Source organism: Suncus etruscus, chromosome 5, assembly GCF_024139225.1.
Source record: "Suncus etruscus isolate mSunEtr1 chromosome 5, mSunEtr1.pri.cur, whole genome shotgun sequence".
Classification (NCBI taxonomy): domain Eukaryota; kingdom Metazoa; phylum Chordata; class Mammalia; order Eulipotyphla; family Soricidae; genus Suncus; species Suncus etruscus.
The window spans coordinates 138285935-138293791 of NC_064852.1; the positions used below are offsets into that span (position 1 = coordinate 138285935).

At 36.6% G+C, this 7857-nt stretch overlaps 1 pseudogene; it reads right to left on the bottom strand.

Moving 5' to 3' along the window:
- Nucleotides 1–6774: 6774 nt before the first annotated feature.
- Nucleotides 6775–7480, bottom strand: LOC126008708 (40S ribosomal protein S8-like; annotated as a pseudogene).
- Between the last annotated feature and the right edge of the window lie 377 nt (nucleotides 7481–7857).

Here is a 7857-nt window from a genome sequence, read left to right on the forward strand (position 1 = left end):
GAAGACTTTATGCAGTAGAAAAATGTCAACTTTATGATATTAATCATTAAGTTTGCCAAAAATATAAAGGTCAAAGCATGCTCACTTATCTCTTTATTTTAGCTCTTTACAGTTTTCCTTTACTATGAGTAGCTGTAAGATTTTGATCTTCTAATTAAGATTTATCTCTCATCTCTATTTTCTTTTTCATCTTAATACCTATTGCTCAAGTTCACTACTGTCTACATGACTAAATTCCCTCATTTCCATCATTCACTTATCCAATATACCTCCATTCAGAATAAATGAATACATTAGCTTCCTACATTGCTGTGGTTGTTGACTGAGGGAGTCTTGGGAGCCTTGCTCAAGGACCTGGCTTGACTTTTCTTGACAGCTACTTTGCAGCCCCAGATATCAGCCTTGTCAAATTTCATAGAATAATTATCTCCACCTGTGCAGAGAATAGTTGATGTCTAATTATTCCCTGGAAGTGAAGCAATGCTTTTCCAGCTGGAAAATGCTCCTTTAAACTGTGTGTATTTGGAAGAAAATGTTTGGCTATCTGACATTTGATACTGTACTCCAATGCTGGGTGTTGTTGCACAGTCAGTAAAAATCTTCTAGGACACATTACCATTTCCATGGGTTATACTTCTGGAAGTGTTCAAGGCATCAACCTTCCTAATAAAAGAACTTGTGCTCTAGAAACTTTGAATGTCTTCTCATTTTGACATTAGGGATGATGATAGATAAGAACAATATGTATTATGCCAGTGGTGAAAATAGTCTCAATTAGATAGCTCAACTTTTAAAATCAAGCCCCCAAGTAAATTGTACAGTTAACATGTATTTTTCATGAATTCCCATACCATACAGATAAGAAAACTGTTCAGAGTAAGAGAATCTTTATCAGAATTTTTTTCCCCCTGAAAGGACATATTTTAGCATTTTAGGTTAATTTAAACCATGATAGGCAAGAGATATTGTCTCTCTGATTGGTACATGTTCAGAATAGGTCTTCTTCAGCTCCTGCAACTATAGAAATATGTGGAAGCAGGATAGATGACTATACTCAGAATGGTCTGAGGATCATAGGAATGGGAAATTCACTCAAAAGACTGGAGCACATATTTTACATGTGAAAGTCTCAGGTTTAATGCCTGGAATCAAAATATGCCCCCCAAACTATTAGACCACTGGGTACAGTCCAAAAGATAAAATAAATAATGGTGCATGGGATGTGTATATATATAGATATGAACTTGTTGTGAAACTAGCCTATATTTCTAGATAGTCTTAGACAGTGAGATCTAAAGGGAGACATAATTAACATCTTTTTACAGTGATAACTATCCATTTCAGTCTCTGGACTGTAACTAAAATTTAATAGCCCTATGCCATTGAACATACTGATAACTAATAAATTCATTTATATGAGAGAAGTCACATCCACACCAAACCTGATAGGCTTGGTTTCCAGGTCTAGATTACTGGAGCCTTCTCAGGACAGGGCACGTGCAGCTCCTGTCCTGTTGAAGGACCCAGTGTTCCACCTACCCAATCCCAATTCTGCTCAAATTTCAGCAGTGTATGTGACCCAATGGTCAATTCCAGAGCTATAGCTGTGCTGAACTTGGTAGGGCAAAGATGTCACTAGGTTCTTATATCATCCTAGTGAAACATAATACCAGTGACACAGCATCTCCAAAGTCCAGTAGAAATATAGAAAGTTAGATGGGAAAGAAAAATCTCCTTCTTTCCTCAATACAACAACAACAAAATTCCAAAACAAACAAATAAAAGCCACAAAAGATTTATTTTCAGGACATACTAAAGCTTATTTGCTACAGCAGAGATTTTTTTCACCATGAGAGATTTTAGGGTAATGGATAGTTATATTTTGTGATTTCTTCTTATAAAACTTGAGTAAATAATACAAAGTCACTTAATTTTATTCACAGTTTAAACTTCAGTAACTATCATAACTAAGCTCAATTTGCAAAAATAATAGCACAGAAGCTTAACAACTCAATAAATCCTCAGTAAACAACTTCAGTAACATTTATGAAATATATGTTGTGCAAGAAATATATAGCCAATTATTTTGTGCTTACTAAGGGAACAGGCTCTGGTTGGTGGGTGGGTCACTTTGGATATTGGTGGGAGAAAGTCAGACTGGTAGTGAGATTGTGGGAAGACTTGATACCTGAAATGACTTTATTTTAAACAACCTTGTAAATCACCATGTTTAAAGACAGTTTCAAATGGAAAAAATATTTATTTGCCTAAAAGAAATAAAAGTTGACGAAGAAGGCAGTCATAAATTTGGAGCCGGGACAAAAGGTTTTTCCTTTTTATTTTCCCCATCTTTTGCTGTTCCTATGCAAAACAAACAAACAAACAAACAAACAACCCCCGCCACACACACCCTTTTCTTTATTTCTTTTTATAATTTCTTTTATATCGGGGCCCACACTTTTTTTACATAGAACCTTGGGACATGGATTACTGTGCTTAACTACTTTACCAATATTTCTGCATTTTTTTTTTCTATAAAACTAAGAAGAAACACTGGTTGAAAAGAAGCTGACACTGAGGGTGAAATTAGTACTAATAATCATATTTCTTTTCAGGTCTGTTAGTTGACATGTTATTTCAGTTTGGACTTTTGTGATTTCTGTCTTCATATTTTCTTGGTTCTTATTAGTGTTCTGTTCAACTCGATCCATGGTTTCTTTGAGTTTGTTGTGTATCTTCCATATTGCTAGTCTAAAGTCTTTATCTGAGAGGTTGGTTGGTCATTATCTGGTCATCAGAATTGTCCTCTTCATTCTCTATGTCTGATGCTGGCCTATGTTGTTTCCCCATTGTCACACTTGTATTGTGGGTTTTTCTACGTGTTGTGGTGGTATTCATTGGCTATATGATGCAGGCAGCACACTCCACTGGCTCCACCCTTTCTGGATGGGCCAACTTGCCTCTAAGGGAGGGGAGTCCTCCGTGGATGAAGCCTCACACAGGATCAAATCTTAGGCCCAAGCATGCAGCAGAGAAGACAGGCTGGAGAGAAATGCTTGCTTCTGTGATCCAGCAGAGTTCTTAGTGTGATTTTTTTCTTCTTGTTGCAATGGTGTTCTTTTCTTAGAAAGAGCGCACGGCCGTGTAAGGAAGCAAAGCCAAAGTGCTCTGCTGGAGCCTCTTTTTGGCCCACTCCTAAGAGGTTCACGCAACAGGATAGTAGACGGACACACACAGGCAGCACTCACAGTTTTTCACAGTCGGGTCCCACTGGGCAGGCGTAGTTTTCACTCGCTCTCTGGGCAGCTTCAGAATGCAGTATTTTTGGGGTTCGCTTCCCAGGACTCTGAGGAGAGCTTCAAGAATTCAGGAAAGACAGAGAAGCACAGGACAGGGCTCCCTTCAGGTCCTCAGTTTCCTCAGAAGAAGCACAGCAGGGCGGTGACTCTGCAGGTAGAGCAATCAGCACTCTGACTGGCAACCCCCACAGCCAGCCATTTCTTCTAATAATCATATTTCTAAAATGCAAATGTCAATAGCTTTGTAATTCAAGGCTTTTTATTGAAAAATATTAAAATACTGAAAATAAAAAAACCCTTCCTTCAAGTAGCATCCAAGTTTACCTCTGGCATCATAGGCTCTGAGCATCCCTGAGTTCTCCAACCCTAGAACTAGGTCTTCATCCCAATTAGTTGGTTGTCACAAAGATGACTCCCAGATTTCTTCCATTTCCAATAAATCGACAACTAAAAAATCCCAAACAAACAAACAAGAAGATTTATTTTCAGGAAACACTAAAGCTTATTTGATAGAGCAGAGCTTTTGTACCGTGAACGATTTTTATTTTTTAAAAATAAAATTTGAGTAGATAATGCACACATTACTTAATTTCAGACACATTCTAAATTTTAGTGTCATGAGCTGATAATCTTTTTTTGGGGAAGATTGGGTTAAATGGGCTATATTTGGGGGTTACTTCTGGCTCTGCATTCAGAAATCACTCCTGGTAGCTTCAGGGGATCATATGGAATGGTAGGCATTGAACTCAGGTCAGCATATTACAAGGTTAAGTTCCCTACCTGCTCGACTGTTGTTCTGACTCTTCATGAGCTAAAATAGAACACTCTTCCTGAATATGCCTCACATCACCCAGCATGTAAATAATCCCTTTAGTTGCCACTTTCTATGTTCCTTCTTACCTGGATTCAGATTTCTGCCTAGGCTGCTTTTCTGGCTTTTCTGATGTTAAGGGAGGAGGCACAGAAAAAGTAGGGGATATTCTTAGTGAGCAGTGCTGTGACCCAGCATTTTTATTTTCTAAGATTATCATTATTCAAAGAAACACTTTCACAGAATATTTCTCAGGATTCCTTACAGGTTTCTTAACTGAGATTATTTAGCTCTATCTCTCCTGTTTCACTAGATATGATAAACCATAAAAGTAATTCCGAATTAACCACTCTGATAGCATTGCTGTCAAGAAATACATCTCTTTGTGCTGTGCTTACTTTAAATTTGATAGCTGAAATCATAATTATTAAATGTAAATTAAACATAAGATGTCCCTGTTCTTAAAAATTCAGGAGAAAAACATGTTCTATAAATGTGTTATAAGGGTGCCTATTTATTAATATGTTTTGGGGAAATTGGATGGGCAATGTTATTTTTTTTTTCATTATAGAAAGGCAGAAAGTATAGAACTATAAAATTATGTAGAATTACTAATACCTTAATGAAATTATGACTTTGAAGATAATGACTTTAAGAACTATCCTAATAATGAGAATGCATGAGGGAAATAGAAAGCCTGTCTAGAGTACAGGCGGGGGTTGGGTGGGGAGGAGGGAGATTTGGGACATTGGTGATGGGAACGTTGCACTGGTGATGGTGATGTTCTTTACATGACTGAAACCCAAACACAATCATGTATGTAATCAAGGTGTTTAAATAAAATATATAAAAAAAACAAAAAAGAAATCAAGTCAGATATTTGATATTTTTTTACTCCAAATGACTACATAGAGAATATATATGTATATGTAATACAGGATATTAGACCAGTGCTAACAATTTGAAATGCTACATGTTTGTTGTTTTTTTTTTTGTGATGTAGGAGAGAAAGAATCATTTTATATAGGCATTAGAAATACAGAAAATTAAGACCGAGAAGAATAAAAATGATCAGAACTGAGATATTAAAGCATGTGGTAAATTGATGCATTAATATTTTGGGAGCACATCCAGTAGTGTTAGGAGTTACTCTTGACTCTAATAAGGAATTACTCCTCATGGTACTTCGGGGACCATATGAGGAGCTGTGAATAGAACCCAGTTCTGCCACGCAAGACAAGTCTCTTATCTGCTGTGTAATTTGTCTGGCCCTTTGTGAAATGTAGGTTTCCTACAATTCTGAGTGACCAAGAATACAAATATGAACGAGATTCTTCTCTCACTTTTTTCTTTCTAAAGCTTAATATTTTATTTCTTTGTATTAAAAATAAGACAATTTTCATAGTTAGGTTTTATGTTTTTAAAAAGGCATTAAATTGCTCTATTTAAACAACATGGTTAAAAGGTCATTCATAATACAGTTTTTTCAGAAACAACATGGTTACAAGGTAGTTCATAATACAGTTTTTTCAGATATAAAGTTGTTCATAATTGAGTTTCAGTCATACAATGTACAACATCCTTCACCAGTGTACATTGCCTTCTACCAATGTCCCCAGCTTTCCCCCTACCCTATCCCTGCACGCTTTGGGGGCAGATATTTTTTCTTTTTTTCTTTTAATATCTTTATTGTTTTTTAAATATATATATATAAATCTTTATTTAAGCATCATGATTACAGTATGCTTGTAGTTGGGTTTCAGTCATAAACAGAATACCCCCTTCACTAATGCAACATTCCCATCATCAATGCTCTCCTACCCTGCCCCTGACTGTATTCACGACAGGCATTCTACTTCTCTCATTCTTTAACATTGTCATGCTAGTTGTTAATGTAGTTATTTCCCTAACAGCGTTCACCACTCCTTGTGGTGAGCTTCAAATTGTGACCCAGTCCTTCCAACCCTTCCAGCCCCTAACTCTATTGTCTCTGGGCCTTATTACAGTAATGCCTTTAATTTTTCTTAAAACCCATAGATTAGAGACTTTTCTGTGTCTCTCACCCTCTGACTTATTTCACTCAGCATGATAGGTTCCATGTACATCCATGTATAGCAAAATTTCATAACTTCATCTCTCCTGATGGCTGCATAATATCCCGTTGTGTATATGTACCACAGTTTCTTTAGCCATTCCTTTGTTGAAGGGCATCTTGGTTGTTTCCAGAGTCTGGCTTTGTAAATAGCACTGCAATGAATATAGGTGTAAGGAAGGGATTTTTGTATTGTATTTTTGTTTCCAGGGTGTATCCCTAGGAGTGGTATAGCTGGATCATATGGGAGTTCAATTTTCAGGGTTTTTATTATTATTTTTTTGGTATGGGAGCTCAATTTCCAGTTTTTGGAGGAATCTCCATATTGTTTTCCATAAAGGATGGACTAGACGGCATTCTCACCATCAGTGAATAAAATTTCCTTTCTCTCCACATCCCCACCAGCACTGATTGTTCTTGTTCTTTGCGATGTAGTAGATGTGGTGTATATATTTCTTCATTCTCTTTCTCTCCCAGACATTCTTCCTTTATGTTTACTTTTTAGACACTTTAAGGTTTTTTTTTTTTTTTTTTTTTTTTTTTTTTTTTTAGTTACATGAGCATAAGAGGATTTATTTGCCTTTCCCGGCCTTGATTTTCCACAGATAAAATTCCAGCGCCTTGCTCTCTAGTACATAGCCATTTTCTCGGCCACACTGGAAGAAGTTTGCCCTGCTAAAACTTCCTCCAGAAGACTGATTTTGGCATTCTTTTTTTCCTTTCCTCACATTTCTTCTGAATTTTCTTTAATAGTTTTTTTTTTTTAATTTTTTCCTGTTGAGGAGTAAGGTTAGCTCCCTTTTTGTGACCAAGGGCAGTGCGTAGTGGACTCATCTCACTGCTTATAAGGTATGCTGTCTAGGAGCACAATGCAGTTTTTCACCAGGGTATTATTAGGGACCCACTTATTATTGGATGCATTGTAGACAACACCAATGATCCTGGTTTTCCGAGTACAACATTCTGAGCCCCAAGAGAAGTTTCCCATGTCCAGCCTCAAAACACAGTACTTCTTGATGCCTTCCCAAACTCAAACAGTGTTAATGCGGTTGGCAGCCGGGCATCCCAGCTCAGACTTCCTTTTCTTATGGTAGGGCTTTCTCTTGCGCCTGGTTTTGTCACACTTGTGCCAATTGTCCGAGAGATGCCCATTGCTAAACGCCAGCTGGAAAGAGACACTGTAAGTTTTTAATATTGTTATTGAAGGAGTATCACGCATATCACTTTATTCCCTTTCAGCAACCAATTCTTGTTTAGAGGATCATCTTCTACTATCATTGTCACAATATTCCCTTCTTTGCCCTAACTGTTCTTCCCCACTATTTGCTTCCTACCATGGATTGTTCCTCCTGGCACTCATTTTTATGGTCTCTGGATATTATTACCATAATACCTTTTGATATGTAGTTTTTCTCTTTCTATTTTTTTTGGTGAATCTTGTTAATGGTTTATCAATCTTGTTTATTTTTCCCCCCAAAAAAACTCTTGCTTTCATTGATCTTTTGAATTATTTTTGAGTGTTCAGTTAATTCATTTATGCTTTAAGTTTTGTTATTTCTTTCTGCCTGTCTACTTATGGCTCATTTGATTGTAATTTTCCAATTTCTTTTTTTCTTCTTCAATAAGAGTTTATTATAATGTAAAAAATGTCTTCC